The sequence below is a fragment of the Oryctolagus cuniculus genome, chromosome 11 (genome assembly GCF_051225735.1).
Source record: "Oryctolagus cuniculus isolate XC-2025 breed Fujian yellow rabbit chromosome 11, ASM5122573v1, whole genome shotgun sequence".
Classification (NCBI taxonomy): Eukaryota; Metazoa; Chordata; class Mammalia; order Lagomorpha; family Leporidae; genus Oryctolagus; species Oryctolagus cuniculus.
This window is the reverse complement of record NC_142877.1, coordinates 23,858,577-23,876,984: the sequence shown is the minus strand read 5'-3', so window position 1 is coordinate 23,876,984 and position 18,408 is coordinate 23,858,577. Positions and strand designations below refer to the sequence as shown.

At 41.7% G+C, this 18,408-nt stretch overlaps 1 protein-coding gene across 4 annotated transcripts in view; it reads left to right on the top strand.

Moving 5' to 3' along the window:
* The window catches only part of ASIP (agouti signaling protein), a 192,058-nt gene that overhangs the window by 150,685 nt on the left and 22,965 nt on the right, over window positions 1-18,408 (top strand). The window contains 1 exon segment of one of the 4 annotated variants that reach the window (NM_001122939.1): window positions 15,778-15,929. The exons of the other annotated variants lie outside the window; for them this stretch is intronic. The gene's annotated coding sequence lies outside the window, so the exon portion shown is untranslated. 4 annotated transcript variants of the gene reach the window in all.

Genomic DNA, 18,408 nt, shown 5'->3' with positions numbered 1-18,408 from the left:
TTGTTTTATGACCATTAAATTAGATCATAATTTAAAATCTTATTAACTCTATATGATATATTCTGATAAACCCAGGTAACATAAATTCTACCAAACTTTCCAGGGGTAGACAATTTTGTACAAAGTTTCTGAAAGAATTTTTTTAAAAAAGAAATAAAGGAGGGACATTTCCTAGTTCATCTAATGAAGTTAGTATAACTTTGATACCAAAACCAAACAAAGACAGTGAAAGAAAGGAAAATTGCGTGTTAATTTTGTTCATGAATAAATGAAACTATTTAAAATAAAAAATTAGCAAACAATCTAGCAATGCATGAAGAGTACTGTATAACAAAGTTGTGTTTGTACTAGGAATGCAAAGCTGATTTAATAATGGAAATAAATTAATCTAATTTACCACATTAACAGATTAAAGAACAAAAGCCAGAAGATTGTACCAACTGATAAATAAAAATCTAATATGCATTCATTATTTTAAAAGAAAAAAAGAAGGAACTTCCCTAATCTAATAAGGGCATCTATAATATGACATGATTATAAAATGCCAAAAGAATTCCCTTTGTTGAAAAATTAGCAAAAATGCTTCATTTTGTTCAGCATTGTCCTAGAGATCCTGGCCGGTTCCAAAGATGAGAATAAGAAATAAAAGTTGTAAGGATTAGAAAAGAAGAAAGAAAATGGTGTTTATTCCTGTGACAAACCCCTTCACCTTGGAGTACTCAAACTGCACAATTACCAGAATTCATCTGGCCATCTACATTATAACCATTCTATGCAAACCAGTCAGTGGCCTCTTGAGAGATAGGTGGCTCAACTCGGACCAACACGGGGAGATTATGAGGATCTTTGAAACTATCTATTTATTAAAACTGACTGTAATGTCAGTATTCTTGGAAAAAGAGCTTCATTGCAAAAGAACAATAAACAAAATAGTGGAATGCATTAGATGTTGTAAGACCTCATCAAACTTTGAGAAAGAGAAGGAAATTAATGTTTATTAAATAGGTATTTATATGCTTGATACTGATTATGGGTTCCTAATAAGTAGTTGTTAAAGGAATTAATTTCTCACAACATTGTGAAATTTTCCATTTTCAGGTGAATTGATTCATGGAAATTTAGCAACTTGTTCAAAATTCACAACTGGGGCTGGCGCTGTGGTGTAGTGGGTAAAGACGCCCTCTTCAGTGCCAGTGTCCCATTTGGGTGCTGGTTCCGGTCCTATCTGCTCCACTTCCCATCCAGCTCTCTGCTGTGGCCTGGGAAAGCAGTAGAAGATGGCCCAAGTACCTGGGCCCCTGCATCCATGTGGGAGACCTGGAAGAAGCTCTTGGCTCCTGGCTTTGGATCAGCCCAGCTCTGTCCATTGCAGCCATTTGGAGAGTGAACCAGCAGATGGAATATCTGTCTCTTCCTCTCTCTCTCCCTCTCCCTCCTGTAACTCTTTCAAATAAATAAGTAAATCTTAAAAAAAAATTAATAACTAATTGATGAATGGCAGAGGTAGAGTTTAAACTCAGGTTTACCTTACATTTGTTCTTTCCTTTCAATACACCTTTGAAGAGTTGGAATGGTAGAGGAGAATAGACTGTTTCCTCTTGAAAATAGAGTTTTCAGCCTGAAGTCGGAATTAACAATACTAATAGAGTATTTTCAAGTGATCTTAAATATGTATTCCTTTAATGGAGAAAAGGTTCATAACACATACGTTATCAATATTTATTGGCAATTATACATTTTATGATATAATTTTATACAAAACTATTATATATACGTATTTATTATAAATATTTTATTAAAATTAAATGAAAAATGAACTAAGTATTACATTTAGTGAGTACTCTTCCTAGTTTATTGTGAAGCGTCATCATTATGCTTTTTATAAAGATTTATTTATTTATTTATCAGAATTAGAAAGAGAGGGAGAGACAGAGATTTTCTATTTGCTGGTTCATTTCCTAAATGGCTGCAGTGACCACAACTGGGCAGATCTGAAGCTTCATCCAGGTATGCCACATGGGTACAGAGGCCCAGTTCTTGGGCCATCTTCTGCTGCCTTCCCAGGTGCATTAGCAGGGAGCTGGATAGGAAGAGGAGCAGCAGGACTTGAACCAGTGCTCATATGGGATGCTGGCACCATAGGTGATGGCTTTACCCATTACACCACAGTGCCAGTTCTCATCATTTTTTAAAAGATTTGTTTATTTGGGTGGCTGGCACTGTGGCACAGTGGGTAATCCTCTGCCTGTGGCACCGGCATCCCATATGGGAGCCAGTTCTACTCCTGGCTGCTCTTCTTCCCATCCAACTGTCTGCTGTGGCCTGGGGAAGCAGTGGAAGATGGCCCAAGTCCTTGGGCTCCTGGTTTCAGATTGGTGCATTTCCGGCTGTTGTTTAGAAGTGAACCAGCAGATGGAGGACATTTCTCTCTGTCTCTCCCTCTCACTGTCTGTAGCTCTACCTCTCAAATAAATTAAAAAAAAATTATTTATTTGAAAGGCAATGTTATGAGAGGCAGAAACAGAGAAGTCTACCATCCACCGATTCACTTCCCAAACAGCCACAATGACTGGAGCTGGGCTGACCTGAAGCCAAGAGCCAGGAGCTTCCTTTGGATCCCTGATGCAGTTGCAGGGGCCCAAGGACTTGGCCATCTTCTACTGCCTTCCCAGGCCATAGCAGAGAGCTGGATCAGAAGTGGAGGCAGCTGGACCCGCAGCGGCGCCCATATGGGATGGTAGCACTGCAGGTGGTGGCTTTACCTGCTATACCACAGCACCAGCTCCTATCATTATGGTTTTTTTTTTTTTTTTTTTTTTACAGGCAGAGTTAGACAGTGAGAGAGAGATAAAGGTCTTCCTTCCGTTGGTTCACCCCCCAAATGGCCGCTACGGCTCGCGCGCTGTGCCAATCCAAAGCCAGAAGCCAGGTGCTTCTCCTGGTCTCCCATGGGGTGCAGGGCCCAAGGACTTGGGCCATCCTCCACTGCACTCCCTGGCCACAGCAGAGAGCTGGCCTGGAAGAGGGACAACCGGGACAGAATCCAGCGCCCCGACCGGGACTAGAACCCGGTGTGCCGGCGCCGCTAGGTGGAGGATTAGCCTAGTGAGCCGCGGCGCCGGCCTTCATTATGTTTTGATTACATATGTTAGTTCAAAGAAATATGGACTAATTCTGAGTCCTTGATAAGCAAATCAAATATGCCATGGAAATGTAAATAGTATTTTACTTAACCATGAACACTTGAGGATTTAATGAAGATATGATATCATAAAAACAAGCAAATAATTACCTTGGACAATTAATATATAAGTAGAACAGTACTACGGGAATAAGTTTATTTCTCTTCGTATCCTTAGCTAAAATGAATAGATAATGCTTGTCCATATCCAAGTCTACAAGAAACGGGAATGAATCTGAGCCTGTAGAAACATAACTGGATCCCATTTGGTCGTAACATTTCAGAGTTGCATCAGATGTAAGGGAGATCATCTAAGTCCCCTGGGAAACTTTCACACCTGGCACAGGAGGTTATATTCAAGGATGGCTGTTGACCTAACTGCTTCCTCTCCAAGAATTACTGTACAGTAGTCCCCTTTATCTGCAGTTTCACATTTTTTTTATTACTGAAAATTGCAACAGTGCATCAAAACTTTCTGTCATTGCAATTCAAACATTTGAAAACCAGAGCATCTAATTATCTGCCCTAATTATTATGCTGTAGACAAAACATCCAGTGTTTTTTCTTTATATTCCTAACCCACAAGTTGCTTTGCACAGTTCTTGGTACTGGATTTCATCTCACTGATTTAGTCTTCTGGAATACATGGGAATACTTGAAACTTACTGGTGCTTCTCTAGGTCAAACCAGAAAGACAAAAAGAACTAAAGTATATTGAAAGTCATTCAAATACATTTAAACTACAGATTCCATATAAATTACTGGTACCAAGGTAGAAAGAGAAAGATACCACAATATTATAGGTTATCAAAATTCTGTATACATGTCAATCTTAGCATAAGATAGTGTTATGTCTACTATATAAAATTACTAGCAAGAATAGTAAAATAGGGATTATGCCTAAATTGACTCTGTCATAAGCCGTTTCTATTCTAGCATTCTCCAACAGATCCCATCCATGATATAGGCAGTCACAATATCTGAATGGCTCACTTCTTTATTCACTCTGAATTCTGTTAAGATCCCTGTCCCTGTGTTCTCTTTTAAGCTGAGAATATCTATACATCAAGAGGTATCTCGGAGGGGCTGGTGCTGTGGTGTAGTGGATAAAGCCACCACCTGCAGTGCTGGCATCCCATATGGGCATGGGTTTGAGTCCTGGCTGCTCTACTTCTGATCCAGTTCTCTGCTATGGCCTGGGAAAGCAGTAGATGGCCCAGGTGCTTGGGCCTCTGCACCCATGTCGGGAATCCAGAAGAAGCTCCTGGCTTCAGAACTGCCCAGCTCAAGCTGCTGCGGCTGTTTAGGGTGTGAACCAGCAGATGCAAGACTTCTCTCTCTCTGTCTCTACCTCTCTCTAACTCAGCCATTCAAATAAATAAATAATGACCGCAACGGCTGGATCTGCACCAATCCAAAGCCAGGAGCCAGGAGCCAGGAACTTCTTCTGGGTCTCCCATGTGGGTGCAGGGGCCCAAGGATTTGGGCCATCTTCTATTGCTCTCCCAGGCCATACCAGAGAGCTGGATCAGAAGAGGAGCAGCCAGAACTAGAACCGGCACCCATATGGAATGCCAGCACTTCAGGCCAGGGCTTTAACCCATTGCGCCACAGTGCTGGCCCCTAAATAAATAAATCTTAAAAAAAAAAAAAAAGATACTTGGCTAGTATCTTCCACTATTTTCCCAGGCGCACCAGCAAGGAGCTGGAAAGGAAATGGAGCAGCAGGGACTCAAACTGGTACCCATATGGTATGCCAATACTGCAGGTCGGGGCTTTAACCTGCTGTGCCACAGAGCTGGCCCCATGTATGAAAATTTTTTTAAGATTTATTTATTTATTTGAAAGTTAGAGTTACACACAGAGAAAAGGGGAGGCAGAGAGAGAGAGAGAGAGAGGTCTTCCATCCATTGATTCACTCCCCAATTGGCCGCAACGACCCAGAGCGGGGCTGATCCGAAGCCAGGAGCCAGGAGCTTCCTCTAGGTCTCTGACATGGGTGCAGAGGCCCAAGGACTTGGGCCATCTTCTACTGCTTTCCCAGGCCATAGCAGAGAGCTGGATTGGAAGCTGAGCAGCCAGGTCTCGAACCAGTGCCCATATGTGATGCTGGCACTTCAGGCCAGGGTGTTAACCCACTGCGCCACAGCGCCAGCCCCGAGAATATTTTTTTTTTAATTTCTATTTATTTAAAAGACAAGGACAGAGAGAGAGAGAGAGAGCACCAAAATTTGTTCACTCCCTAAATGCCTGTAGCAGCCAGATGTCCTACAGGAGTGGCAGGAATCCAATTACTTGACCCATCACAACTGCTCCCTGAGGTCTGCATTAGCAGGAAGCTGGAATTAGGAACTAGAGCCAGATATCAAACCCAGGCACTTGATACGGGACATGGTGTCTTACCCAGTATCCTATCCACTAGGCCAAACACCTACCCCTAAAAAAAATCTTTGTATGCCGGGCCAGCACCAAGGCTCACTAGGCTGATCCTCCGCCTGTGGCGCTGGCACCCCAGGTTCTAGTCCCGGTTGGGGCGCCAGATTCTGTCCCGGTTGCTCCTCTTCCAGCCCAGCTCTCTACTATGGCCCAAGAGTGCACCTGGCTCCTGGTTTCGGTTCGGCGCAGCGCACCACACCAGCCATAACGGCCATTTGGGGGGGTGAACCAACAGAAAGAAGACCTTTCTCTCTGTCTCCCTCTCTCTCTCTCACTATCTAACTCTGCCTGTCCAAAAAAAAAAAAAAAAAAATCCTTATATGCCTAAAATTCAAAAATGTTTTACACCAAAATAACCTTATCTTTTAATTCCATTTTCTATGAACTTTTTGAAACACCTTTGTATGTGATTTGTAAATATATCCTCTCATTCTGTGGGTTGCTTTTTACTCTGTTGATGCTGTCTTTGAATGCATAAAATATTTAATTTTTCATAAAATCTAGTTTGTTTTTTCTTTTGTTGCCTGTGACTTTGGTGTCATGTCCAAAAAATTATTGCCAAATCCAATGACATTAAGCTTTTTCCTTATGTTTTCTTATAAGAATTTTATAGTTTTAGGTCTTACATTTAGGTTTAAATTCATTTTGAGTAAATTCTATATATGTTATGAAAGAAGGGTCTAACTTCATTTTTTGCACATGACTCCTACTTTTTCCATTCTTTGTTGAAATGACTGTTCTTTCCCCTCATTAATAATCTTGTCAGGGGCCAGCACTGTGGTGTAGCAGGTAAAGCCGCTGTCTGCAGTTCCGGCATCCCGTATGGGCACCGGTTTGAGACCCAGCTGTCCTAGTTCTGATCCAGCTCTCTGCTATGGCCTGGAAAAGCAGTGGAAGATTGCCCAAGTGCTTGGGCCCCTGCACTCCCGTGGGAGACTCTGAAGAAGCTCCTGGCTCCTGGCTTTGGATCAGTGCAGCTCCAGCCCTTGCAGGCATTTAGGGAGTGAACCAGTAGACAGAAGATCTCTCTCTCACTCTCTGCCTCTGCTTCTTTGTAATTCTGCCTTTCAAATAAATAAACTTTCAACAAAAAAATACACATGACATAAAAATTTTTAAAAAACAAAGTAATCTTGTCAAAAATCACTTGGAGTAGACATTGGGCACACACCCTGAATCAGAATGCTTTGTTCAAATCCTGGCTTCACCATTTCTGATCCAGTTTTCTGCTAATAAAGACAAAAGATGATGGATCAGGTTCTTGATTTCCTGCCACCCATGTGGGAGACCTGGACAGAGTTTCAGGCCCCTGGCTTCAGCCCTGGTCATGTGGGACTCTGGAGAGTGAACCAGTGGATGGAAGATCAGTCTCTCTCTCTCCACCCAACCCTGCTTTTCAAATAAAAAAAATGTAAATTTTAAAATTATTTGATCAGGAGAGGGCATTTAGCCTAGTGGTTAAGATATCCATGTCCCACATTGGAATGCCTGGGTTCAATTCCTCACTCTGGCTCCTGATTCATTTTCCGTGGAGACCCTGGGAGGCAACAGCGATGGCTCAAGTAAATGGATTCCTGCCATGCACATGGGAAACCTGATTGCAATCCTGGCTCCTGGCTCTGGCCCTGTCCCAGCCTCAGCTAATGTGACATTTGGGGGCTGTATGTGTCTCTCTTTCTTTCTCTCCCTCTGTCCCTCTCAGATTTTTTAAAAAAATAAAATTTTTTAATCATTCAACCATATACTTATGGGCTCTTTTTAAAAAACAGAAGATTTATTTTATTTACTTGTAAGAATTACGGAGAGAGGTAGAGACAGAGGTCTTCCATCTGCTGATTCACTCCCCAGATGGGAGTGAATGGCTGGAGATGAGCTGATCCAAAGCCAGGAGCCAGGAGCTTCTTCTGGGTCTCCCACATGGCTACAGGGGCCCAAGAATTTGGGTCAAGTTTCATTGCTTTTCCAGGCCATCAGCAGAGAGCTGGATCAGAAGTAGAGCATCTGGGACTTGAACTGGTGCCAATAAGGGATGTCAGTGCTGGAGGCCAGGGCTTTAATCTGCTGCTGGCCCCTATGAGCTATCTGTTCTTTACCATTATTATATATTCGTTTGTATGTGAGTACTGCATTGTTTTGATTGTTATAGTTTTGTAGTAAGTAAGTTTTAAAATCAGAAGGTTCTATCCTCCAGTTTTGTTCTTAAAAAAAAAAAAAAAAAGAATTAGGGGTTGGCACTGTGTATGTAGTAGTTTGAGCCTCCGCCCGTGGTTCCATGATCCCATATGGGCACCTGTTTGAGTCCCAGCTTCTCCACTTCTGATCCAGCTCTCTTCTAATGGTCTGAGAAAGCAGTGGAAAATGGCCCAAGTACTTGGGCCCCTGCATCCTTGTGGTAGACCTGGAAGAAGCTCCTGGCTCCTGGCTTCCAATCAGCCCAGCTCTGGGCCATTGTGGCCATTTGGGGAGTGAACCAGTGGATGAAAGACCTCTCTCTGTGTGTCTCCCTCTATCTGTAGCTCTGCTTCTCAAATAATAAAAGAAATATTTTTAAAAACAATATTTATCTTAAACAATTAATAAAGGAAGATTTTATTTATTTAAAAGGCAGAATTAGAGAGCGAGAGAGAGATCTTTCATGTGCTGGTTCATCTACAACTTAGATTGAGTTCCCAGCTCCTGGCTTTAGCTCCAGCCCAGCCCCAAGTATTGTGGACATTTGGAGAGTGAACCAGTGGATGGGAGAGCGCTCTCTCTCTCTCTCTCGCTCTCTCTCTCTGTGACTCTCAAATAAATAAATACATTTCAAATGTAAATAATTAATTTAAAATTTATTAGAAAGAGCTCTTCTATCCACTGGTTTACTTCCCAAATGGTCACAACATCCAGAGCTGGCCCAAGCTGAAGCCAGGAATCAGGAACTTTATCCAGGTCTCCCATGTGGGTGGCAAGGGCCCAAGGACTTGGGCCATCTTCCATTGCCTTCCCAGGCACATTAGCAGGGAGCTGGATTGGAAATGGAACAACAGAGACTCCAACTAGTGCTCCAATGTGGGATGTTGGCACAACAGCAGTTGCTTAACCTGCTGTACCACAATGCTGGCTTCATTGCTCTCATTTTTTTCTTAGATTATGTTGGATATTTGGAGTTTTGTAAGATTCTATACAGATTTTAAGATGTATTTTTCTTCTATTTCTTCGAGGAAAAAAAGTCATTGGGATTGCACTGAATCTGTAGATTGTTTTGGATACTTTTGACATCTTAACAGTAAGCTTTATAATCTATGAACGAGTGATTTGTTTCCATTTGTTTGTTTTCTTTAATTTCTTTCAGCAGTGTTTTATAGTTTTAATTGTACAAAGCTTTCCCTTCCTGAACTAAGTTAAAGCCTAAATATTTTTTGATGCTGTTAAAAAATTGAATTATTTTATTCATTTATTTTTCAGATTATCCATTTCTAATATATATAAATGCAACAGATTTTTGTGTATTGACTTTGTATCTTACTGTTTTGCTAAATCCATATATTGATTCTAAAATGTTTTGTGGACTCTTTAGGGTTTTCTACAAATCAGATCATAACTTTCTATGAGTAGAGATAGTTTTACTTTTTCCTTTCTAATTTTTTTTTTTAATTATTTATTTGAAAGGCAGAGAGAGGGGCCAGCACTGTGGCTCAGTGGCTCAGTGGGATAATGCCCTGGCCTGAAGCGCTGGCAACCCATATGGGTGCCGGTTTGAGACCCGGCTGCTCAACTCTGATCCAGCTCTCTGCCATAGCCTGGGAAAGCAGTGGAGGATGGCCCAAGTCCTTGGGCCCCTGTACCCGTGTGGGAGACCCAGAAGAAGCTCCTGGCTCCTGACTTTGGATCAGCGCAGCTCTGGCCATTGTGGCCAATTGGGGTGTGAACCAGCAGATGGAAGAACTCTCTCTCTCTCTCTCTCTCTGTGTGTGTGTGTGTGTGTGTGTAACTCTGACTTTTAAGTAAATGAATAAATCTTTAAAAAAAAAAAAGTCCATTATACCTCATGCCTTGCTTAAAGGCATTTGGCCCAGAAATACATTTTAAAAAAAAGAAAAGAAAGGCAGAGAGAGAGAGCGAGCGAGAGCGAGTGCACAAGCGATCCAGGAACTCCATGCTACATAGGTAGCAGGGATCCAAAGACTTTGGCCATCATCTGCTACCTTCCCAGGTGCATTAGCAGGAATTTGAATCAGAAGCAGAGGCACTATGACTCAAACCAGCACTCCAATATGGGACTGTGGCATCACAAGTAGCAACTTAACCTACTGTGCCACAATGCCCACCCCATTCCTTTCTAATTTGGATACCCTTAATTTGTTTTTCATGACTATTTACTCTGGCTACAATTTCTAATACTGTGTTGAATAAAAGTGGTGAACCACAGGCATGTTTGCCTTGTTCCTGACGTTGGAAGAAAAGCTTTCAGTCTTTGACCATTATGATGTTTACTTTGGATTTTCCATGTATGTTTTTTTATGTTGACATAGTTTCCTTCTATTCCAAACTTGTTTGGTTTTTATCATGAACGGGTGTTGGATTTTGCCAAATGCCTTTTTTATATCAACTGAGATGATCCAGATGTAGAATTGTTATTTGACAGTTTTCTTTCAGCATTTTGAATATTTATGTTCACTGGCTTCTGGCCTCCAAAGTGTCTGATAAAAAATTTGCTGATAATCTTGTGTAACAGTCTCATTACTTATATGTGATTGGTCACTTCTCTCTTGCTGTTTCCAAAATTCTTTGTTTTTGGCTCCCAAAAGTTTGATTTTACAATTGCTATAATCTCATGATAAAACTTTATAGTTGAATAGCTACTTCTTATGGGTTAGCAAAGAAAGTGATTTCTTGAGATGGACTCTACTGATGAAGATGCTATGATCATTTTTGAAATGACAACAAAGGATTTAGAATGTTACATAAAGGTAGTCAATAAAGTATCAGCAGAGTTTGAGAGGATTGACTCTAACTTTACAAGTTTTTCTGTGACTAAAATGCTTTCAGCAGCATTGCTTGCTGTGGAGAAAGTGTTGGTGAAAGGAAGATTCAATCAGTGCAGCAAAATTCTTTGTTTTCTTATTTTAAGAAGTTGCCGGCCGGTGCTGCGGCTCACTAGGCTAATCCTCTGCCTGCGGCGCCAGTACCCCGGGTTCTAGTCCCAGTTGGGGCGCCAGATTCTGTCCTGGTTGCTCCTCTTCCAGTCAGCTCTCTGCTGTGGCCCGGGGAAGGCAGTGGAGGATGACCCAAGTGCTTGGGCCCTGCACCCACATGGGAGACCAGGAGGAAGTACCTGGCTCCTGGCTTCAGATTGGCCCAGTGCGCTGGCCGTGGCGGCCATTTGGAGGGCGAACCAACTGAAGGAAGACCTTTCTCTCTGTCTGTCTCTCTTTCTCTCTCACTGTCTAACTCTGCCTGTCCAAAAAAAAAAAAAACCAAACAAACAAAAAACAAAACAAACAAACAAACAAAAAAGTTGCCACAGCTACCCTAAAACTCAGCAACTACCACCCGATCCATTAGCAGCCATCAACATCAAAGAAAAGTCCTTCGACAACAACAACAAAAAAAAGACTCACTGAAGGCTAACGTGATTGTTAATATTTATTTTAGCAAAACAAAAAAAATTTTTAAATAAAGACAGAAAAAGAAATTTGACTAAACTGAATCTTTGTGTAGACCTCTTTGAATTCTGATTTTGCTGAACTTCTTGAATATTTATGTATTTATCAAATCTTGGAAGTTTTCAAATTCTCTCTCTCCTCTCTTTCTGGCACTCCCACTGTGTATATGCTATTCTGCTTGATGGTGTTCCACACGTCCCTAGACTCTGTTCACTTTTCTTCAGTCTTTTTTCTTTCATTCCTTAGACTTGGTCATTCCCATGGGTCTGTCTTCAAGCTTGCTGATTCTTTCTTCTGTTTGCTCAAATCTACTTTTGAATCCCTCTAGTTCAGTTATTTCAATTATTGTACATTTCAGCTCCAAAATTTCTCTTTGGCTTCTTTTTAGGTTTTCAATCTCTGTAGATAGTTCCCTTTTGTTCATACATTGTTTTCTTGACTGTCTCCACATCTTCCTTTAGTGCTTTGAACATTTCTATGACAATGTCTTAATGTTATTGTCTATTAGACCTGCCATCAGAACTTTTTTAAAGATAGTTTCTGTCGATATTGTTTTCTTTGTGTGCCATACTTTCCTGTTTCTTTGTATGCATTGTGGGTTTTTTGTTGAAAACTAGACATTTGAAGCTAAAACTGTAGTAACTCTGTAAATCAGGTTCTCCCCTTCCCTACCTGCTGGGCCTTTCCCTGAGCATACATGGTCACTTTCTAATTTTCCCCATGTATACACTGGTATTTTGGATGTGCTAGACTTTTAAATTTTTTTATTCATGTATTTTTACTTTATCTGAAAGACAGAGACAGCCAGAGAGATAGAAAGAGATCTTCCATCTGCTGGTAAACTCCCCTATGCCTACAAAAGCCAGGTCTGGTCTAGGCCAAAGCCAAGAGTCTAGAACTCCATCTGGGTCTCACATGTGGGTGGCAGGGACCCAAGTACTTGAGCCATTACTTGATGTCTCCCAGAGTGTGCATTAGTAGGAAGATGGATCAGAAGTGAGTGAGGGGGGCAGTGCTGTAACATGGCAGGTTAAAGCCCCAGCCTACAGCACCGGCATCCCATATGGGCACCGGTTCAAGTCTTGGCTGCTCCTCTTCCAATCCAGTTCTCTGCTGTGGCCTGGGAAAGCAGTGGAAGATTGCTCAACTCCTTGGGCCCCTGCACCCACATGGGAGATCCAGAGGAAACTCCTAACTCCTGCTTCGGATCAGCTCAGCTCTGGCCATTAGGGTCATTTGGGGAGTGAACCAGCGGGATAGAAGACTTCTCTCTCTCTCTCTCTCTCCTCTCTCTCTTTCTCTCTCTTTCTGGCTCTACCTCTCTCTTTCAAATAAATAAAATAATTCTAAAAAAAAAAAAAAGTGAATGAAGGGGGCCGGCACTATGGCACAGTAGGCTAAGCCTTCACCTGTGGTGCCAGCATCCCACATGGGTGCTGATTCGTAGCTCAGCTTTTCCTTTTCCCATCCAGCTCTCTGATAATGAATCTGGGAAAGTAGTGAAGGATGGCCCAAGTGCTTGGGGCCCTGCACTTATGTGGAAGAACCAGAAGAAGCTCCTGGCTCCTGGCTCTGGATCAGCCTAGCTCCGGCCATTGCAGCCATCTGGGGAGTGAACCAGTGGATGGAAGACCTCTGTCTCTCTTTGTTTCTACCTCTCCCTGTCTGTAACTCTACCTCTCAAAGAAAGAAAGGTCTAGCCCTTCCTTAAAAAAAAAAAAAAGGAAGAAAGAAAAAAAGGAAGTGAATGAGGGGCTGGAATTGTGGCATGGTGGATTGGGTGGCAGCCTGTGCACAGGCATCTCATATGGGCACCAGTTAGTGCCAGCTACTCCACTTTTGATACCGTGCCCTGCTAAATGGTCTGGGAAAGCAGTGGAAGATGGCCCAAGTGTTTGGGCCCCTGCCACCCATGTGAGAAATCCAGATGGAGTTCCAGGCTCCTAGCTTCAACCTGGCCTAGCCCCAGCCATTGTGACCATTTGAGAAGTAAACTGTCAGATGGAAGATCTCCCACTGTCTTTCCCTCTATCACTCTATAACTCTTCCTTTCACATAAATAAAACTTTTTTAAAAGTGAGGAAGAAGAGAGAAAGCCAAGATTCAAACCAGGCACTCTAATATGGGATGTGGGCATCCTAAGCAGTGACTTAATAGCTCTGCCAAATGCCCAAGTGTCCTAGTCTTTAGGAAGAAAAAAGAGGGGCACTGGCCCTTTAAGTCCCGTGTAAGTCACTTCAGCTGAAAAGAGAAGGGCTTTAACACTGGAGGAAAGTACAACAATAACCCAGCCTGACCTCTCTGTGTGCATGATTATGATCAGAAGTAGCAAACAGCAATCAGGGCACAGATGCCCACTATCTGGAAGACAAAAACCTTCTGACCATCTTGGTCCCCGCAAGCTTTGTGAGGCTACTCCAGCAAATGTACACAGCTATCTACCATGGGGCTGGGGTTCAAAGATGGGTAGCTGCTATCATGCTAAGAGCTAAATTTAATGAAATTAACCAAACTTTACCACCAAAGCCTTGCCCTGGAAGTTGAAACTCCAAAGTTTCCAAAATTTTTTATAGATTCTGTCAGTACAATTCTTTTTTTTTTTTTTTTAAGATTTACCTTTTATTTATTTGAAAGGCAGAGTTACAGAGAAAGGAGGAGACACAGAGAGAGAGAGAGAGATCTTCCATCCTCTGATTCACTCCCCAAATGGCCTCAATGGCCAGGCTGGACTATGCCAAAGCCAGGAGCCTGGAGTTTCTCATGAGTCTCCCACATGCGTGCAGCTGTCCAAGCACTTGGACCACCGTCCACTGCTTTCCCAGGTGCATTAGCAGGGAGCTGAATTGAAAGTGGAGCAGCCAGGATGGGAACCACTGCCCAGATGGGATGCTGGCACCCGGGGCTGCAGCTTAACCTGCTACACCATAGTGCCAGTCCCTCTTGCGCATTCTACTCTGCCATTTTCTAGAATCCTCTCCTAGTTAATTAGTTTAAGGGAAACAGTAATTTTTGATTGTTTGCTTACATTCCATTACTCTACACTTCCACAGGATTATATTTTAGAATTATAAACCCCAATCAGCACTGAGCCAGGGCTTTCTCTAGGAACTATGTCTTGTCTTTTTTTTTTTTTTTTTTTAAGATTTATTTATTTATTTGAGGGGCAGAGTTACAGAGAGGCAGAGGCAGAGAGAGAAAGAGAGGTCTTCCATCCACTGATTCACTACCCAGATGGCTGCAACGTCCAGAGCTGCACTGAGCTTCTTCTGGGTGTCCCATGTGAGTGCAAGGGCCCAAGCACTTGGGCCATCTTCCTCTGCTTTTCCAGGCCATAGCGGAGAGCTGGATTGGAAGTGGAGCAGCTGGGTCTCAAACTGGCGCCCATATTGGATGCTGGCACTGCAAGTGGCAGCTTTACCCACTTTGCCACAGCATTGGTCCCTCTTTTTTTCTTCTTCTTTCCCACTTAGCTCCACCTCTATCACCTAAAATCCATCAGACTCCAGACGTTGTTTTCCTCCTCCAAAGTCATTATCTGCCCAAAGAGTTTATTTGGTGGGTTATGTAATGAATTAAAATTTAGAGAACATTCACTTTTGTGGAATGCTTCATAGTTTTCAAGGTGTCTAAAGTATTCCTTTTGGTCATCTTTCCAACCCTTTGTGGAAGGTATGTGAAATAGTGTCACTCAGTTTATGTGACTTTCCCAAGGCAACAGAAAAGAGTAACAAAAGTCTGAACTGGGACCCAGACCTCCAGATTCCTTACTTACTTCTCTTTCAAGTTGTCCTTGCCTTTAAAACTACCAAAAAAATTAAAAAAAAAAAATAAAGGTCCCTATAAATAAGGATTAATCAATGTTACCTCTATTTGACCTTTTTATCCCTATCCCCACAAAAACAGACAATGTTTAATGCTGGGCTTTGTATTAAGTTGCTTTATTATGCAGAACCTCTAAGTTTCACATTACCCAAGGGCTCATAAATTATAAATTCTAGTTGAGTCATGGAAAAGCCAAGTGAGGATGTGAGCCACAGCATAATAGCTTAGAGTCAGGAGAGCAGTTCCTTCTACTGTTGAAAGTTTACATGGAAATTTGAAAATTATGAGACCAATATTGAAAGTCCCCAAAGAGATTTTACTAATAAGGTAAGCTGGGACTCAGCAATCTGCCCATCTCATGTTTAATTTCTCCACCAACTGTTCCTAGCCCACCCAGAATTTTTGAAAGAAGTAGGATTAAACCCTTCTTTGGCAGCATTTGTTTTTCCAGGTTAATTCACTATGCCTAAGTTTCATTCTGTCTCCTGGGACCCATTTTGAATTAAATTCTCATTAAATTTTGCCCATGGAGTGTCCTCAGCATAACCACTTCCCTTCTAATTTCTTCTAACTTCAGTGTCAACACCAATTCCAAGTCTAAACACTAGGAAGAAATATAGGAAGACCAGACCACAAGACTTATGACCACTGAGATGGGTATGAAGGCACGGTTTTTGCTTGGCTGAAAGCAACAGAATGAAATGGGGAAGCCAGCTGCTGGGAGCTCCTGGGGTCTTTAAAAAATCTCACAGCAACACGCCTTGCCTCTGCTACCCAAGGACAGAAAAGACGCTCTGCTCTGGCTTCCCTTAGAGAGGCTGATTAAGGGCATAGTCACTTGCACTGTAAGTAGGAGGAAACAATTTTCTTTTCTGCTGCTGCCTACAGAAATTCTTTCTCCTTCTCTAAATTTAAGTTTCAAATGACCAGCATTACTAGAGATCCCTTCTGTAAAATAGGGGCGACCCTTTACTTTTTCTGCTTTTTTAAAATCTACTCTCCTGTTCTCCTTATTGCTGCTAATCAGATAATGAAGCATTTCCTCTTTCTATTGTGGATTTGTAGGAATCTTCCTGCCTGTGAGATAAAGTTTGAAATAATTTTTGTAGTTTGAAAGGTTGTTGTCTTGTTCTTATCTTTGAAATTACACACAAGCAAGTAGCAAACCTCCTTGGCTGCAAGATGAAAAATAAAATTCCTTGGCCTCACTCTTTGGGGAGAAGCATTTGAGTTTAGTTGGCAGTATAATGTGCTTCCAGAATGAGTAAAGAACTTGTCAGTCATCCATCATTTTTTTGGAAAGTTAAACAGATTTATTTGATTTAGTTTTTGAGATTTATTTTGAAGATTTTAGCATAAAGGAAGCAATTAACCTTTTGCTAGCCACTTCTTATTTCTCTTTACCCTGACTTTTCCATTTCCTAGCAGTAAAAATAAAGTGTAAATTATGCTAAGAAATGGGGGGCTGTTTGGTGTGGCAGTTAAGCCGCTGCTAGAACACTCGGGTTTGAATCGCAGCTCTGCTCTCCATGCCAGTTTCTTGCTAATGCCCACCCTGGGAGGCAACAGATGGTGGCTCAAGTAGGTGGGTCCCTGCCACACATATGAGAGACCCAACTTGAATTCTGGACTCCCAGACCTGGTTGTTGTATTTGAAGAACGAATTAGTAATAGAAGATATCTCTCTCTCTCTCTCTCTGTCTCTTTCAAATAAAAAATAATTATTATTTAAAAAAATTTGCCTAAGGAAGAAGTACTTCTAAATATCAACCATGCCCCCAAAGTCACATTTTAGCACTTCTTTAGATGTCTACAGAAAGCTGCTTCTAGAATCGAATTTCTAAAGGCTCTTACAAAGCAGAGTATAGGATTTGAAGGTCAGTCTGCATGTGTAGCATTGATTCATTTCATGTTTATTAGAGCTGAAACAGATAATCAAAATTCCATGTATTACATATCTCCTTTTTCTTTTTAAGTGTTTTTCAGAATGGATGTTCATTTTGACACATTAATGTTTATTAGGTGAAAGCTCAGGTTCATGTGTTTAGTTGTAGATGGGTTTGCTCTGCTCAGTGATGTTGTACATTTACCCTGCTGTTTCCATTGTAAAGCCTCTAGGAGGCTAAAAGGGTGGAATGTTGGAGTCACTTTTGGTTTTCCTTGGTTATTTTGGAAACAGTGGGATCAAGAGATCTTGATCCACTCCAAAAAATATTTTCATAGTTGTATGCCTCAAAACTTTTCCATTTTCTCAAAAAAATTAACATGTATATTGTGTCTTAATGTTTGCTCAGCTATACTTCCATGATTCTAACTTGAGCCTTTTCAGCAGAAAATTTTGACATCAAAGTATCTTCCCTTCCTTCTGCTGTAATTGTTGAGAAGCAGTAGCTTAGCTTCAGCCATACTTAGTGAGTACAAGGTGTCACTCAGGTAAAAGGAATTCAGAAAATGAAAAGACAGAATGACTACTAGGACAAAGAAAAGAGACTGAAGTGGTTCTAAAGAGCAAAAACAAAATGGATATAAATTACTCACTAACATCTTTGTTGAATAATGATGGGTAAAGTAGGCTGAAGGGAATAATGTCACAGACTGAAAGTAATCATTTAATAGTTCCTGCAAGCATTGTATTTCCTGAGAATGAGTGTCTGGGAAGCCTGACTCTGTTTCAGTGGAATATGGAGACAGATTTCACATTGACAAGAAGCTTCCTGGGTGATTCATGTTCTTTTGCTTCTTGAGAAGGAACTCAGCCTCAGGCCTCCTCTCAAATTCTAACTCAGGGCCTCTTAGGCAGAGCCCTGGTCTATGGTTCTTGGTCTCAGAAGAAAAATCCTAAAGCAGGCTACCTACATAAGATCCAAACTACTTGAGGATATAGGAGAAAACAGGCACCCAGTTTCTCCTGTACTATCACTCAATAATCAACACAGAAAGCTTCTCTGACCAAATGAGGGGTGAGGGGATTCCCCAAACACTAAGCAAGCAATCAGTTCTGCAGTAGGCATCAGCTGTGTTCCCTCCAATACATCTCTGACACGGTGTACCCAGAGATCGAGCACTCCGTCCCTAAGACTGTCTGCCACCCCTCCAGATACCGATTGCAATAGATGGCCTAGATTGTTTGTCCTGTGATTCTGACCAACCAGCTATAAATCAGTGTCCCTCCACAACCCCCTTGGATTCAATTAATTTGCTAGAGTGGCTCCTAGAACTCAGGAAACACTTACTTACATTTACCAGTTATTATGAGGAATGTTACAAAGGGTATCAATGAATACCAGACAAAGAAATGGATAAAGCAGGGAATGTAGGAAGGGG